This window comes from Pleurodeles waltl, chromosome 6 (genome assembly GCF_031143425.1).
Source record: "Pleurodeles waltl isolate 20211129_DDA chromosome 6, aPleWal1.hap1.20221129, whole genome shotgun sequence".
NCBI classification, from domain to species: Eukaryota; Metazoa; Chordata; class Amphibia; order Caudata; family Salamandridae; genus Pleurodeles; species Pleurodeles waltl.
The window spans coordinates 726,994,914-727,013,558 of NC_090445.1; positions in this window are offsets into that span (position 1 = coordinate 726,994,914).

Consider the following 18,645-nt stretch of genomic DNA (forward strand, 5'->3'; position numbering starts at 1 on the left):
GTCAGTGTCATGCCGGAAATGGCTCATTACTGAATTCACATGGGTAGAGTGCCTTATACCTGGCTAGGCCAGCATCTTATTAAGTGGGAAGGTAATTTCACCTCCTATGGGCAGATGGGGTACCAACAGAGCCGGACTATATGGAAATGTAAAATTTTTGCTTGTGTCACAAACTCAGAAGTATTGCTGTGTATCTGTTATCAAGATCACCACTCCTTATTGAACAGGAATGTCATAACACAAGTAATCAGGGATGTTTCTCATCCATACTAGCTTAGTCAGTAGGGTATGCAAAGTTTGAAGAAGAATCAAGTCAAAAGGTGGGGTGTAGGAAACTCATACAATTGCACCTAGCATAATTATACGTAATTATCACAAAATTATGTATAATTACTCAAGGAGCTTACACCAGCATTTAGCACTATTCTCTTAAGCAAAATGCACTCTTATGTCAGAAATGGGCTAGTGGATGCCTTTTGTGCTAAGAGAATAGTGGCAAACAAATACAGCAGGGCACAAACAGCAATTCCCAGCAGCCACTTGTGCTCCCTAAGTTTGTTCTTCCTTTGCTCCTGAGGTAGGATTCTTGCCCTAAATTACTCTTAATTACTCAGTTGGGCGTAATCTTGTAATGTTGGTAATTTCGCATTACTTTTGTGAAATTACAGAAATTACTCTCATTACTACGGCATAATGAAAATTACTTCCAGCCCTAGTTAAAATGATTAGAAAATGTACAGAGGTTTTTGGAGGACAACCATTGTAATGATGCCCACACTACCTACAAATGAAGCTGCAGTGCTATCTACCTTTAAAGTGCTACTTGGATTTTAAGCATTAATGGGCCATAATTATCCTTCATAATCATAAAAACATCTCAATGTATATTTATCCCTAGATATTTGTGCTGGCATAGAAGAGGCTGTTATGGGACCACAGGCAAGAAAAGTAAGCCTGCTCATCTCTCAGGTATTATTAAATAACAGAGATAACTGGGATGCCTTGAGCACCACACACCCCTGGGCTGTGGGGCTACTACACCTACTGCACTAACGATAGCTTCTCCACTGCTTGCAGGTGTCTCGCCATCACTCTACCCGTCTTTCCTGTTTCTTCACCATCTTCATTTCTCTAGCACCTTGTGACGTATTACAGAAGTGCACCGGGGCGCAACAGGTGTTAGCACCAGCTTTGCGCACCCCGGGGCAATTTGATATTACATAAGGCGCCACAGATGCTGGTGTAATACCGAGAGTGCTGGCACACATATAGAGCCAGTGCTATTACCAGAGTGTGTTCCCTCATTTGCATGGGGTTGTGGCCCCAAACAAATGAGGGAATCCGTTTGCGCTGCACCCGTGCCGTATTATAGATACGGGCGCAGAGGCAATGAAACTGTTAGGAGGTGCATTTTCAGTGCACCCCTGATGGCAGCTTTCTGGAGGGGAAAGGGGGTCCTATTGATCCCCCCAAACATCCCTTTGCGGGTGGATGCAGTCACTCGCTGCACCTGCCTGCAAGGGGACCACTAATCCCCATTGAAATTGCAGAAGGGTTACTGCCTTTTCAACGAAATACAGAGCGGCTTCAAAGCAGCTGCTCCATTTTTCACTTGAATGCCCTGCCCCAAAGGCAGCGCAAGTTTGGTCCGCCAGGGAGGGTGGTTGGGGGGGGGGGGGGGGGGGGGCGGCTCAGGGGTCAGCTCATTCGATGTGATAGGGCACACTTTCTGTGTTTGCGCACAGTGCACCTCTTTTAAGGTGCGCCATGGTACAAACAGTGAAAGTGACCCCTGTGCGTAATATGGCCCCTGATCTTCCTTTTTTCTTTTACTTAGTACACATTGCACTGACGTTCTCTTCATTCCCTTCACTTATCCTTACGTCCTTCGTCTATTTCTCACATTTTCTTCTCTCCTTGCTCCCCTTTACCCTAACCTTTTGCCCCTTCCATCTCTCTTCTCCACTTCTTCTTTATTTAACCATTTTTATTAAGTTTTATTACAGCGCAGTGTGGTTTCAAGAGTAAATTTTTTCGTTCACGTGTCACTGTAACACAGTCCCGCTATAGGCGCTATGCAAATGCCTGATGACTCCGAGATTAACATAAGTCATTGATTTAGAGAATCAAATGAACTGAACAGAGCAAAAAACAAGCCATGACAACCACATCTGAACTTGAAGGGGCCCTTTGAACTGACAGTAACCCCTCCAGTTACCACAACCACCATCTTCAGCCTCCCATCCCATCAACAGAGAACTGTACATAAAGGAGCTCTATCTCACCCTCCCATCCCCCCATGCACACTGTCTCTCATCACCGGTCCAATAAGCAGAGGAAGGGAGAGGAAGACAAGCCATAGCACAGAGGGCGTTCTCCTGTAAATAGCCAACCTGGCGCTTCACTCATGGTCATGGGATTCCTTCTGGTCATCTGTAACTTGTCCAACAAGCCCTCCCAGCCAATCTGCAATTGGTGTTCGCCACAATCCCGTGCCTCTTCCTGACACACCACCACTGTCTCAGCCCTACCCCACTTAAGTGTCGCCACACACCAACGTCCCAGGGCAGGCAGCACAGCAGCCTTCCAGTTCATGGCAACTAACCTGCGCACCATTAGCATCCCTAAATCCAAAAAGTGATTTGCAGCACTCCCCACTTCCCTATGCCTGAACAGCCCCAAGAGACTGCTTGTCATGGAGTAAAGGTCAACTCTCTCTGTTATGCCAGATACTATGTCTGTGACCTTGTGCCATAAGTCCACAGCCAGCAAGTGGCCCACCTGGAGGTCATTAACAGTTTGTAATTGGTCAGGAGGAATAAGTACTTCATCCCAGAACAGGCATCTAGTGTCCTAACACCATCCACCTCTAATATATGTACCTAAGCGGTGATGTGGAATTAGGAACAGTAAATCTGTAGCTCCCTACGTGCACTTAACCGTTGAATATATTGTCCCTCGAAATTTTGTCCTCAATATTCTTATACATCAATATTCTTCATCTCGATGTTCAGAAGTACAATCATGCTTCTGGTAATATTTGTATACGGTGACCGTTTTCCATTAATTTTAATAAATACCCAAGGATTTTGTACAAGAATGGGATCTCTTCATTATTTTTCCCCGTGCCCATTGTTCTAAACATAAAAGTCAATTGAGCAAGTCGAGTTGAACTACTTTTTTGTGTCCAAAAACACAACCACTGGATACTTGGGACGGATCTGGGGTAGGATGGCGAATATAGTGTTATGGGCTATAGACTGGGGATGAACGGGCGCTGTTCTGGTAGAATCATGCCAAACACGTATTTTAAAAGTCTTGTAGCTATGGCCTTGGGCAATACATTTGTGTCAGTGTTAAGGAGGGAGAATGGTTTATACCACAAGAAAAGGTATGATTGTTTCCAGAGCTTTATTAACATGATTATGGTACTTAGGAGATAGGCACCACCGCAACATTGTATTCGTTGTAAAATTCAGCTGTCAGTCAGTGCACACCTGCAGCCTACCTCCAGCAAAATAAGTTGTTAATTCCTTTATTTGAGCCTGGATATTGGTTGTGTCAGTGGGCCTTGCACGTGCCTCTCCAGCCATATCAATGGGATTATATCTCAGTATTCTCTACTGGAGTTTGCTGGGCCATTTATTCAGCATGTATAAAACTGTGTGTTGTATCTAGTAAATGTGTCTAGGATCCCTGGTGTGTTGTCATAAACTCTTAGTATCATCGGTTTTGAGTATACCATGCAAAGCTTCATGTGGTTTTAGTAACCTGAAAATAGTCCGGTCTGGATTGTCTGTCTCCGTATATTGGCTGGTTGATCCATATATACGCATATTTATTTACACATATGTGCAGTTTCTCCTGTTTCGGTTTCTCGTGCGATGCGTTGCAAAGTGATGAGTAAATCTCTTAGCACTGGAATTGTGGCATTAATTGAGATTTTGAAATAAATCACTTTTCCAGAAGCCCTCCCACTCTCATACTGAATACTCAAATTTCCAGTGAAACACACCTTCCCCATTCTCCTTTATGTCTAACAGGAGTATACCAACTCTGAAAATGTTTCCCAAACAATGGGTTACACGCTAGGGTAGGCCAGATCAGCCAGCTAGCCCTCTTTTTAGGTCAGCCAAAGGACAGCCCAGTTATGCATACATTTGACAGCATGAGATATGAATAAACACACTGAGACTGAATGCCTGTTGAAGAGAAGGAGGAGAAAGTGGGTCCAGATCCCTCAATGTTTTAGGAAGAAGGCCCACACCACCTATTAGGAGACATGCTTCATCCTTGGGCTCCTCCTTTCACCAATCATTATGATCTTGATATGGGCTATTACCCACTAAAAAGGATTGGGGATCTCACTCGTCCCTTAGTGATAGGAATAAAAATATTGTGGGGGATAATTGAACCCACAAGCGGAGGCCGACATGTTTTTGCTAATTTGAAGTCCTCTAAGGAGGTGTAAGTGGCATTCATCAGGTTTAGATCGCCCTCTCTTCTGTGTCATTAAAAATCTAATAATTTCAACCCACATCTAGGGATAGATGAATGAAAGATGTCCGGTATGGGCCTCTTATGGAGTCTACAAGTAGCGATTTGCAAAACAAAAAGTGTCAACTGTGTCGTAAATATGCCTCTCGGGTACAGCTATCCAATATGCATGTTTCTCAAGCCTTCCTTTCACAGGGTCTTTCATAGGGTTTCCTTCAATTGTTTGGAGGCTCTTTCGCATTTCTTTCAGAAGAGATTTAATGTACATGTCTTCAGCCCTTTAGGCCGGACTTTCAGCAGGTGTTACCAGATGCTTAGCACCTTTATTTGAATGTTTTGCAGATTTTTGGGGGTCAAACAGCAACTTAAGCATTTATCTCCTGTATCCATGTTTCCATATGTCTATGTGTGAGTTATCAGATAAGTAGCATGTAAAAACACCCTCTGATTAATTCACAAAGGTTGAAATCACAGGGTGGTGTTAGTTGGCAGCAGAGTTCTCTTGTGGCAACACTCAGTGAGCCAAATCATTCGCTAAGTCATGCAGTGATATCAAAGATGCCATGCAAGATCTCATCAATGACAAAATATGTGGAGTAATTAGCTGTGCGTGAGTTATAGTTACTTGAAAGCACTCTGTGACTGCTGAATTTCTATGGTTTTGTACAAGTAAATTCAAAACCTAACTATAATGTCCTTGTAACCTTTGTTTTTTCCATGAATTTCTATGGTTTTTTAACGTAAAGTAATTAAAATTACTATGCACGGCCAGGCCTTGCAGACAAGCCCATGCATGTTTTTTGTCAATGCGCAGCACAGGTTGGCCACAGTGCCTGTCTCTCTCAGTGGATGTGGGGCTGGGTGTGTGAGTGTCTGAGTGGGTCTATAAGTGGGAGTGGGAGAATATGAGTGGGTCTGAGTGAGTCTGTGAGTGGCGTATGAGCCTCTGAGTGCACGTATGAGTGAATTAATTATTGTATGAATGAGTCTGTGGTTTTTATTTCAAATTTTTCCATAATTGTGAATATTTCGCAAATAAATTGTGAAAATTTGCAAATTTTCACAAATATCACACAACTTTTATGCAAAATTATACTAAACCTATATCACACCCCTGGGGTCAGGGTATCTTCGCTCTGACCCCTTATGCCACTTTCACTTTGGATTTTCACCCTCGGTGACTGTGTCCCGTGAAATAAATGGCAGTCACAACTTTCTAGTCAGGTTGTGGTCAGTCAATTACAATGCTTCATTTCACATGCGTATTCAGGAAAATTCATGAATTTTGGGGAATTATTTATGAAATAATTGTGAATTAACTGCGGCCAGAGATGTACACATTTATTTGCCCTTAAATATCTCCTAAACTACTGAACAGATAAAATAACAAAAAGCAGTCTGTATACTGTCAGCTAGCTTTCTGCCAAATTTGGTGTAATTCTGTTCAGTGGTTCGGGCTGTAGACGTGTTGACAGGTCCTATGGGAATTAACATGGGAAACGCATTTGAGCCCCCTTTCTCTCGACCCCCGCTTGACGGATTACCCCGAAATTTCCCATATGCAACAAGAATCAGCAGGCACTTTTTTGGGAAAATTTTGTGAAGATTCGTCAAACGATGCCAAAGATATAGGCAAGTCAAAAAACGCTTTTACAATGGAAACATGGTCCTAACTATAACTACCTACTGGTGACTGCCAGTAGGTAATATAAATATATATATATATATATATATATATATATATATAAGTATATATATATATATATTCACTTACAAAAACAAAGATTACAGGAATGTTGTAGTTAGGCTCACATTTTAAATGTACAAAACCAAAGAATTTCAACTGTTATAGTTAGAGTTATCTCAAGTAACTTTAACTCATGCCTTAAGGTAACTATAAATCGTGCTCGTCATGCACAGTTTTTTTCATGAAGCATTTTACTGCAAATATTACATTGATATAATCAATGATGTTATCAAATATGTTATAAGTGTCGTAATATGTGGGGTAATTAGCAGTGCATGGCGAGGGCACAACTATTAGTTACCTTAGGGCACGAGTTATGGTTACTTAAGATAACTATAACTATAACAGTTGAATTTCTATGGTTTTGTACGTTCCTGTAACCTTTGGTTTTTCAAGTGAATTTCTATGTTTTTTTTTTACATATTGTAATTTTCATTATTATATGTTAATCCAACAACTGCCGTGCACGGCCTTTGGCACCCAACCTTGCGCCGTACAAGGCATTCGCCCATGCGTGGCAGGGTTTGACCGCAAAGCCTGGCCTGCAGTCAGACTCTGCGGCCAACCCCCCTAAAACCCTATCCCACACTCCAGACAGCCCTTTCAGCTGTGCGCGGCAGCAGTTGGCCACAGCATGTCTCTTTGGATGTTAGAGGTTATATCTGGGGGTGAGACTGGCTGTGAGAGTCTCTGTCTGGGTGTGAGAGTGTGTGCATCGGTGTCTGGGTGGGTGCATCAGTGTCTTTGCAGGTCTGTGAGTGGGTGTATGAGGGTTTCAGTGGGTCTGTGGGAGAGTGTGTGAGGGTCTGAGTGGGTCTGTGAGTGGGTGTGTGAGTGTCTGAGTGGGTCTGTGAGTGGGTGTGTGAGGGTCTGAGTGGGGCTGTGAATGGGTTCACAAAGGTCTGAGTAGGTTTGTGAGTGGGTGTGTGAGTGTCTGAGTGGGGCTGTGAGTGGGTGCGTAAGGTTCTGAGTGGGTGTGTGAGTGGGAGAAAGATTTTTTAGGCTTTGATGGATGATACACTTCGAATTAGATATTTCTGGGCAAATTGAAAAGAAAAATGTATTTGCTAAAAAAAAGAGTGAGATCACTTCTCAGTATGAACCTTAAACTTTTGAAGCTTAAAAGAAATTAAAGAAGGAAAATGACCACAGGCACACCTGGAGTAGAACCCTCAATTTTCAGTGAAAGACACAGACCTTCAGGCCATAGGTGACTCCTTCCTGTGATTCTTCCAGACAGTCAAACCCACGCATGTGATTGGAAAGAAATGTGAATGTTCCATCACTAGGAAGGTTTAACAGTCAAAAAACCAGTAAATAAACAAATGTACTGCCAAGTGATACTAGGATTTGAACCTTCAGCCTCCAATTTTACTCCTTGCTGAAATTTGATTGTTGCTTAAATTGAAACAAGTGTCACTGTCTATCGCTCCACCACTTAATCTGATTGCTAAGTGGTGCCCAGATCTGTAAATCCACACAATCCACAGGGGCAAAGGTTTTACCGCAGAGCGAAAGTCCCTGCTAATGATCCTCAGCACCCAACCCTCACTACTACGGCGCCCTCTCTTCCTTGGGTAATCTGACTTTGGTTTTGGGGGCACATTCAATGCTATACAACAAAATGATATATAAATATAAATACATATAAAATATATATAACCTACTGGCGGTCGCCAGGAGGTAGTTATAGTTTCCATTACAAAAGTGTTTTTTGACCGCTATATCTTTGGCAGCATTTGTTGAATCTTCACAAAAGTTTGCAAAGAAAGTGTGCCGGTGAGTCTTGTTTTACATGGGAAGCTTCTGGGTGATTCGTCAAGCAGAGACTCAGAAAAAGGATCCTCTCTGATGACTTCATGAATAATAAGACTTTGTGCAGAGATCTGCAGAGCTCTGATTGGCTGCCAGCATTTCAAACTAGGAAGTGTTGGCACTCAACTTCAGCCAAAGGGACTGCCACCTCCCACGGGCTTAATGATATTGAATGTGGGCGGCATGTTCCCCCCGCAGCCTTGGGGACTGTCACCTCCATGAAGCGGTCTCCTGTGCTTGCATTTAATTATGCAATCTGGGTGGGCCAGGTCCTGGGGCATATATATTTTTATGGTTAAGGAGGGGGCACACAGAGCCCCCCCGCACCCCCCAGGGCTGTTAAAAGCCCTGGGGACCACCACCTCGATGGGGAATCTATAAGAGCTATGTGGGGGCCACGTGAACCCCGGGGACCACCAACTTCTCGGGGCTAATAATAAAAATGTTTAGTGGGGCCCTGAGGAGCCCCCCACCTCTGTGACCGGGGACCACCACCTCTCTGGGTTTATTTAAAAATATGCATAGTGGTGGCCCTGGGGACAACCACCTCCCTGGGGCAAGAAGAAAGACAAATGCAGGGGGGCCATGCAGACCCCCTCTGGGGATCACCACTTTCCCCAGGGCAACAACAATGTTCGTGATGCAGGGGATGCTGCTTGGAACCCCTCCAGGCCCCAGAGACCACCACCTCCCCGGGCTATAATATAAAATAATGCTGGAGGCTGCTTGGGCCCCCTCCTGGGCCATATAGAGCCTGGGGGACCACCACCTCCTGGGGCTAGCCCTCTGCAAATGAGAGAAGGAGGCCCCCTCCTGGAGCCAATATGGACCTGGGGACCGCCACCCACCAGGGATGGTTTCTAATACCTCCTGTGGTGGGGGGTAGCTTTTTGCTTTGCGGTAGCTGTGACAGCTCCCCCCAAGAAAAAGCAAACATTACGCTTTCAGCAAACAGGAGCTTTAAAAATGCTCCCGCTTGCTGAAAGCAGAGTGTTCATCTCTTTCCCTGCCCGCTAATATGCCAAAAAGAGATGAAAACATTGATCCTTCGTGCAGGGAGCTTCTGTTTAAAGCAGCTCTCTGTGTGCGGGAGCAATGCCGGCTCCTGCAGAATACGGGAGCCAGCTGTGACCACTTGGGTCTTTAGGCTCTCCCCGCATCCCCAGAAATGTATACTGGGTGCTCTGGGTGGAGCCAGGGCACCCAGGGACATGTGGCTAGACCCTGGGGGATGGGGACATTGGGACCAAAATTGGCCTAGGGAGGGGGGGCACATAGCCCCCTCCCATTCTTAGAAAAAGTAATTGGCCCTGGGAAGGTGATGGTCTCTGGGGTCTGGGGGATGCTTGGGGCCCCGCATAGTTTAAAAAACAAAACCCTGGGAGCCGTTGGTCCCTCAGGCCTGTGGCGGTCATTGCGGCCCTCATATATATTTTTAGGTTGTGGCCACAGAGATTTCAATGGGAGGGGACTACCTTTTAAGTCCACCCTGGCTGTATGGGCTTGTTACCTTCTTATATTAAGCTAAGGTGACACGTAATAGGGTAGTGACATCTACTACCCTCAGAGGTTGACTCAGATCTTTTGACTCAGACAGTAGTAATGAGATCATCAAATCAAACAATGAGAACCAATACAATCAAATATACAATGGGAAGTCAATCAATTATACACACCATGACCTATTTGGCCATGAATCACCACACCAAGTAATTCAAGTTTAAACATTTTTTGCACTTATATTAACAATGCTAAGGCCACGTGAATGATGCGCAAAACCAAATGACTGTAATACAGAAACAACACAGGCTGTCCAAAACATCTAAAGAATCTCAAACTTGTAAGTGCAATTACCATTAAGCACTTCAAAAGAATTCTGCATAACAGCAGAATTATTGGAGATATAGCAACACACTTCATTTAGTTATGCAGTTAAACCAATCACAATCAATTAATAAACATTTAATCAGTTATTGGGTCAGACATTCTAACTACAAACACTAATTCAAAAAGCATGAGTGGGCTAGGCTTAACACATGCAAAAATTAACAATAAGACAAAAATTAATTTGGAAAAATATTTAACTATGGCGCTAACAAAAATGCGGTTGGATTTCTAAAAGGGAAACAAATCCTGCAATGGAAAAACAAATGGACATTGAGACATCAACTTGCAGAGCCTTCATCAGCAGAGCAGAGGAACAGCAGGTCTTCAGCGCTCGGCATCAGTAACATGACAAGGGGCAACAGTTCAGTAATGTTGGGCCTAATGCAACTGAACTGTTAAAATCATAAGTGGCAAGACAAGAGCTGAACAGAATCTGACTGAACAGAAAGCTAAACACAAAACTCTCTGAATGGAACTGAAAGGAAACTGCCTTACATCACCTAAAGCTTGCTAAATTAAAGTCCCAAAAGTTACTAGCTTGGCTCCTATTGGGCAAGACTATGAGGTGGGTTAGTATGCAACCAATACAATTTCATCTGGGCTTCAGTTGTATCTTTCTCTGTTGTTTCACCAAGACAGGGTCACGTTCATGTTCCTCTCCAGATTGCAATTTCCTCAAAAATATAACTTTGTTAAAACAGCAGCACCGAACACAACATTTAGCTAACATTTCTTCCTTTCAGAAACTAAGGCTCATAGTTAAAACCTGCAATATTTCTCACAGGAAAGTACAGTACGAGCAGGACAGAGAAGGCATTGGCTTTCCACTGTGAGCTGTAATAAGCAATGTTTGCAAAAGCATTTCAGTAAAGTCAACATAACATTTCAGCACTGTCCTTCTGTAAAAATACTAAAACGTAGGCTTTTTTACTAATGCTAATACATGAAGAATAAAACATTTAGAATAATTTAAAATCATTAGTTTCGTAGTACAATACTATTAGTCATTTTCTGGCAATACATGTAGTTATAATTCATCAAAATACATTTTCACAGACATTTATTAATTCACATTGAAATCTAGGTGGCGGACACCATATCGACCACAATTTAAACATACATGTTTTATTTTTCAACACACGTTCTCTATTTAGGCCTTTTAATACACGTTAATCATTTTATTCTGATTACACATATTTCATTATTAATGTTTGCTCTCTAACAGCTGTTATCAGTACCTCTAAGACTTTACTCTTGATTTTTACCAGATGCCCCGTAAATAAGGTAACATGAGGAAGTCATACATGGGCCTCAACCCAGGTATTATCAAGATATCCATGCCCCACTGGAAATTAGGAACAATACGGTGTGATTATTCCATGGCCTCTAGAGGCAAACAGGTCTTGAACAAACATCTCAAGCTGGAAACAAATATAATTGTAACATTCTTTGTGGAGCATGCGTGGAGTATTGACAGGAAGAGAAGGATCAACTTGAGTGTTTATATGGGCTGCTTACAGGCTGAATAGATGCTTCTCTGCCATTTCAGACTTTTAATGGCTAAAATAGCCATTGCCATATAATGTGTTCCACTGTGCTGGTTTATAGAGACTTTTGCTACCATATTGTCCATTCAGATCACCACTGTCTGGCCTATGAATATTTTCACCATACTTACAAATCTGCCAGAATTACATCCTGCCATATCATACTGATTTCAGAACTGCTCGCACTAGGTTCTGGTCAGATTACTACCACTGCAGATTGGCACAAGCTTTCAAGGCTACATTAGGTTAAACACAGTTAGTTCTGTTTTTGACTGAGAATGAACAAATTGCACAAGACACTTCGGGCCTGATTAAAACTTTGGAGGAGGTGTTAATCCGTCCCAAAAGTGACGGTAAAGTGACGGATATACCACCAGCCGTATTAGGAGTTCCATAGGATATAATGGACTCGTAATACGGCTGGTGGTATATCCGTCACTTTATCGTCACTTCTGGGGCAGATTAACACCTCCTCCAAAGTTGTAATCAGGCCCTTCATCTGTTGACATGCCCAAGGCACAAGGAACACAGATGCAGCCTCATGGCCTTAAAGTCTCACTCTGTATGTCACCAGAGTCTGCTGAGGATGGAGGAGAGAGCAGAGATGAACTTGTAGCAGATCATTTTTCAGCAGGAAGAGAGCACCAAGTTTCATCCAGAAGGTTGCTCCTATGAGTATCGCCCTCTTTGATGGAATGAAGAGGGATTTCGGGAAGCATATTAACCAGCTGTGTTCCAGGAGTGCTTCACACACTCTCTATATATTTGAGGTTTAATCAAAATACAGATGCACAACTACTGCTTCACCGTACATTGTCTTACCAGAGGTACCAGCCTCTTCATATAGATCATCAGAGCTGTCTTCAGGCTAAAGGAAGTACTGAAATGTATTAATACTGATCACACACCGTAAACTCAAGATATCTCTGGTCAGGTATTGATCTTGTAGGTCTGTTGAAATTAGGAAATCTCCTGGTCTGACCAAGTGGACTATGTTCTGAAGAGTGCTCATATTAAAATGTGCCATGCAAAGTCATCTGCTTTAAATCTAAGATTAGGGTTAGTAGTTTGGAAGGCTTGGGGGATATAACAATGATTTAGTAGAAACTGAATCCTGCTTCTTTGGTTATAACTGAAATCACTCTCTGTAAGTCCAACAGCTCTTGAATACATATTTGAAGGCTTCCCTCCATTCTTGATTTCAGGAATAAGTATTCTGAACCACTGCCAATTCAGGTAGTGTGACAATGAACTCCATACAGTATTATTGGAAAAACACTGCTTTCACTAATGCATTGGATACCATCTTGCACGCATGTCAGAATCTAGTCATATTGCTGGTCCTGGGCCTAGTGTTATACCAAATAAGTTTTCCTTTTGGTTGGCAAAGAAATCGAATTGGAGGAGGAGCCACCATGGAGCAATCCTTGACCCTTCTGGAATATCTCCTTAATGAGAAGAGACTGCTAAATCAATGTATTGGGATGTTTCCTTGAAGAGCCTGTACAAACATGGCCCCAAAATAAATTGGAGACATTTTGATTGTGAGATGCTCTTTTCACCATATCCTCAGATGTGGGTCAAACAACCTCTGCATGAAAAGGCTTTTGCAAAACCATGTTCTTGGGTTTGCGTCCCTCTTCTATTAGCATAACTAATTGTCATGGTTTCCTGTTTACTGTGTGGTCTCAGTGAACTTTGTAGTTTTTAGATGGGGTGGGCATAAATTCTCTCTAGCGTAATTACTTGTAATTACCACAAAATTACATGTAATTATTTCAGAAGTGTGATCCACCATTTAGTGATACTTTCTTAATGCAAAATCCACCCTTGCATCCAATATGGGCCCGGCAATGCATTTTGCGGTGAGAAAATAGCAGAAAATGCTGCAGAACATGGACAGCAGTAGCTAGCGTCCACTCGCTCTTGCTTAGTTCATTGTTCCTGTGCTCCTGCTGTAGGATTTTTGCCTCAAATTACTCATTATTCAAGTTGGTGTAATCACATAAGTTCAGTAACTTTGCACCACAAAAGTAATGCATAATTACTAAAATTACTCTGATTACTTCAGCGTAATTAACATTTCACCCAGGCCTACTTTTCAGGCATCAAATAAAGCATTCAGTGCCTATTGGACTTTCTGCATATTATTAGTAGGTAGTTATGTACAATCCACCCTCTTATGCATTGCCTCATGTAGATCCTGGAAGCCATTAGAGTCTGGCCTAGGAATTTATACTGAGCACAAGCTGGCTGTTAGGTAATGTTATAGACTTTTTAAAGCAATTAATTCAACCTTCTTCTCTTTGCTGTCATTAGGGAGCATTTCCATAAATTCACCCTAAATGCTCTTTTTGCGCTGTAAAGAAATTACCAATAAACACAGACATCATTTCTATCTGGCTATCCGTTAGGTTGAAAAGAGCCAAGTTTTCAGTCTTTCCAGAAAGTAACACCCTGCAAACAAAAGGCACGATCAAACGAGTTTGTGAACTTGAATTTATATGCAGGAACCTCAAGTAGTAAATGGCTCACAGAACATAGATTTTTAGACGGAACATACACAACTTTTTACTCAAAATGTCAGACTTAGTGGTGAAGTAAATATAAGGCATGTTATGACTGAGGTGGAAATGGATCCGCGGTTCCTCAGCCCTTAGAAAGGTCACTCTGTAGGCTAAGCCAGGATTCCTGATGGCTGCTGGGGGGCACGTGCTGCTGCCTCGTCCCCATTGGCAAATTGCCACATATCGGCAGAGCTCCCCCTTTCCTGCCATAGTGGCTGTTGGAGATAATCCCTATGGGAGACATGAACCCTTGGATATTTGACTATTGTGCTCCCAGGAGGGGGCTTGCCCAGTTTCTTGGTTATATGTCACTTTTTCTTTCTCCTTGATCTATAGCCTTCACCTCAGCACACACGCACCGAACACTAATATCCTAACAAACATGCAGGAATAATCTTGATACCAACCCCCTTTCCTTGTATAGTTTGATGTCACCCCTAATACTATCTCATGGTTAAGGTTCTAAGCCTTAATTTCCAAGGCCTTAATGGATTTGGAAAGCGGATAGCACTTCTCTCCTTCGTAAGAGATTCTGGCTGTGACATCTCCTTCATGCTGACTCGAAACGTTTACAGTCTCGCTGTTTAGACTGGCAGCTTTTTTCCTCTGGGTCTGGGAAGAGGGTGGGACAAGCTATATTGATGGCTTCATACTTCCCAGGGAAGGTATTACCAATACAGGCAGAACTACCGGGTAGGCTGTTGTCCCTACGAGTGGAAGTGAGGGGCTACATTTTTACAATTGCCACTGTATACACCCCAAATGAACATTAAGAGGCATTCCTTAAGGACACGGTGGGGCAGGTGGTAACCTCTACTGAACTGGACATACTCCTACGGGGGGAGCTTTAACTTTGTTACCGATACTTTACTTAATAGGTCGACTCACAGGGTGGGACAGGCAGGAGCTCTCTCATTACAGACCCAAAAATGATTGCTGAACATGGGATTGATGGATGTGTAAAGACAACGTAACCTAACAACAAAAGTCTACGCATTCTTTTCAGCTGTGCACCAGACATGTATAAATAGATCTATTTCTGACCTCCCTGCACTTCACCATAGCACAACAACAGTAGACACGGGAGTGGTGGCTGTCTCTGATCACTCGCCCATAGTAACTACACTTAGAATGCCCAACACAGCACTGTATCAGTGCACTTGGCGCCTGAATCATAAGCTACTTTCCTATGACTCTAATATAACTGAAATATCTGATGCCCGGCACACATTCTTGGACACTAATGACAAACAGGACACTCCTATCACCCTATTGTGGGACACACTGAAGGCTGTCTTTCGGGCCCATTTCATTGCTATCTCGATTCAGCTTAATAGGGACCAGCTGCACAAGCGCACTCAACTGGAACAGGGTATAACGGACTTGTAGGAAGCCCATAGATACACGGGCTTCCTGAAAATGCGGTACCATCTCATGACGGCCCACAAACAGCTAAAGGCTACCTGACCCAGGCACCTATTGACCAACTCCCCCACAGCGAGTCTTCCAAACTAGCGAAAGGTAGACAACCCCTTGAAGTACTAGCAGCCATACAGTGCCTGCTACTGGGCAAGGTGCCCTGGCAGGATGCGTTCACAATAGAATTCTATAAAACCTTTGCCACCGTTCACGCTCCCCTTTTGGTCCCATCTCTACTACTCCTTTAGTGACACTGGCACCCTCATGGACACCATACATAACTGGTCCCTATAACTGCCCTCCCCAAACCTGGCAATGATCCTGCATCCTGTGCGTCATATCGCACAATATCACTGTTAAATGTAGACACCAAAATCTTCACTAGCATCCTGGGATCACACCTAGGCCCTTACATGCAGGGACTTATTCATCCTGACCAATTTGGGTTTATACCGGAGAGAGATTGCAGTGACAGAGCTAAACGCCTATGCCATCTTCTCGATAAAACACAACGTGCTTGGTTGCCTGCCCTGCTTTTGTCCGTTGATGCTGAGAATGCCTTCAACCAAGTGCACTGGCCACACTTTCACTTGGTGCTTGCCAAGTTTGTGCTGGGGGAGAGGTTTAGCTGCTGGATTGTGTGTAGCTATGCAAATCCTCAGGAGAAGGTCAGGGTTAATGGGCTCATGTTCCGTGCTTTTGGGATAGCAAGAGGCGCTCAGCAGGGGTGCCCATTGTCCTCATTACTATATGCCTTTTATATGGAACCATTTGCTGAATGAGTGCAACAACACCCACACGTAAGAGGTATTTCAATGGGGGGAAAGGACCATAAGTTGGTCTTGTATGCTGACAATGGCCTGGTTGCGGTAACACATCAATTTACCTCCTTACTTCCACTCATGCGCAAGATGGAGAAATTCAGGCAAGCGTCAGGCTTCTACTTCCAGAAAACCCAAGCCCTTAACCTCACCATTCCCACAGAAGATCAGGCCTCACTTCAGTGGCTTTTCCCATTTGAATGCACCACTCAGAGACTTAGGTACCTGAGATTGAATATTTGCTCCACATTGGGGTGCATAGCACATGAAAACTATGCTACTCTCCTTTCAAACATCAGATCTGGGTTGTACTTCTGGAAGAAATACACATTATCATGGCTCGGGCGCTTTGCTTCCCAGGGTTCTCTACATTATGCAAGCATTGCCCCTGAAACCACCGGGACATATATTTGGACAAATTGCAACATCTCTTAGAAGACTTGTCTGGTTGGGGAGGGAGGCTCAAATGGAGAAGAAACAGACTTACTTGAGTCAGGCTGAGGGGGGTGGGGCATACCTCACCTAGCGCGCTTTGGTACCTGGTAGAATCAAACAGAGCAAGTATGGAGAAAAACTGGTGCTTTATAGACCAGGCTGTAGCTGGGATACACATATGGAAGGTGCGTGGCTCCCCAAGTCCTTAAGGGGGTCTGCTCAGCCTTTCCCCTCTGAGCTTTTAAAAGTCCTTGGGATCCCACCCTCCAGGCTGTATTTTTTTAAGGGACGTGGGGGGCAGTGTGCTCCCACCTCTCTGAGTCTTTAAAAGGCCCTCAGAACCCCACCCCTCAGGGCCATATCTCTTTTACAGGGGGGGCACATGGTCCCTCTCCCCAAGCCTCATTAGACCATAGGGACACCATCCCCCCTGGTCCTAGGTATTTTTAAGGGCAGGGGCCACCTGGCACCTCCTCCCTAAGCTGTTATTGGCCACCCGGCACCCCATTCCCAAAAATCCACACTGTGAAAGGTGGGTGCCCTGGTGCCCACCCAGGGCACCCACTATACACTTGTTGGGGGCCAAGGGGGAAGCCCAAGGGCCCTCATAGACCCAGCCAGCTCCCCACATGCAGAGGGAGCCAGCATTGCTCCCACCTGGAGCGAGCAGCTACTAATGGTGCTCTGTGTGGGCAGGACCAATATTTTGATCTGTTTCCCTGACTGCATCAGTGCGAGTGGGGAAACAGATCAAAGGCAGCTCCCAGCAGGCAGGAGCATTTTTAATGCTCCAGCCAGCTGGGAGTAGACTTTGTTTTTGCTCCCCTTGGGCAGTACATTCCAAAATGCTCCCTCCAAGTAGGAGCAAACACATGTTTCTCTGCCTGCACCTGTGCGGGCAGGGAAACCGTAGTGTCTCGGGGTTGGGCTCCCCAGGTCATGGCATGTGAGCTGATCCCAGGGGATGGGTCCCCAGGGTTATTATGGCTCAGAGAGAGGGGCCACACGGCACCCTCCCTTTTAAGTAGTTTATTAGCTCTGGGATAGGGCCCCCAGGGCCTTTAATGGGTGTCCTCCCTTTATTGAATACAGTCCCAGGGTCGGGCTCCCCAGGGCTTGTAGTTAATGAATGCAGCCCGTCTGCCATTTTTTTTTTCCCTGCAAGAGTCCTGCAGGATTGCAGCATTTGTTTGTCATTTTGTTTTTTGGGTCCTTCGAGTCCTTCTGGGTCCCCCACACAGGGCCAGGGGGGTCAGGGTATCACTACCCTGTGCCCTTATCTTATTTTGTTTTACTTAGAGACAGGGAGCTAAGTGGCCAAGTCATAAAATGACTGCCAGTAACATTTGTCTTATGTTGCTGGCAGCCAATCAGAGAGCTCAGGAGTCTGACTCCTCCGGAGGAGGCCCAAGGGAAATAAATCTGCCTGAGCCAATCAGAGTGCTCTTTTTTTAAATTGGCACTTCCTTGAGAGACTCTCAAGTCTCTTGCAGACTCAACGGTCCAGATATACAATGAGTATTGACTCTTAATTTCTCAAAAACTGAACAGCTGTATACAAAATCACAAAAAGCACAATCTGAGAGCGAGAGAGAGAGAGAGAGAGAGAGAGAACAACAAAACTGTACTGTATAGTCCCACGATCTAATGCTATGCGATGTAAAGGCCAACATGCAGTATTACATATGTGGTAAAGGCGTGCATGGTAGTGGCATGGGTGGTAAAGTCATACATTCATTTCAACTCACTCAAATGTTTTTTAGCTCAACTTATCAACTTTTGTAAACGTTTCATGAAGATTGCTAAGTTTAAATAAAAACCAAGCTTCATGAAGTTACAAAGAAAAACCTTTTCACACCTCTGAATACAACAGAAAAAAACAGCAGATAACAAAATAACACAATGCAACA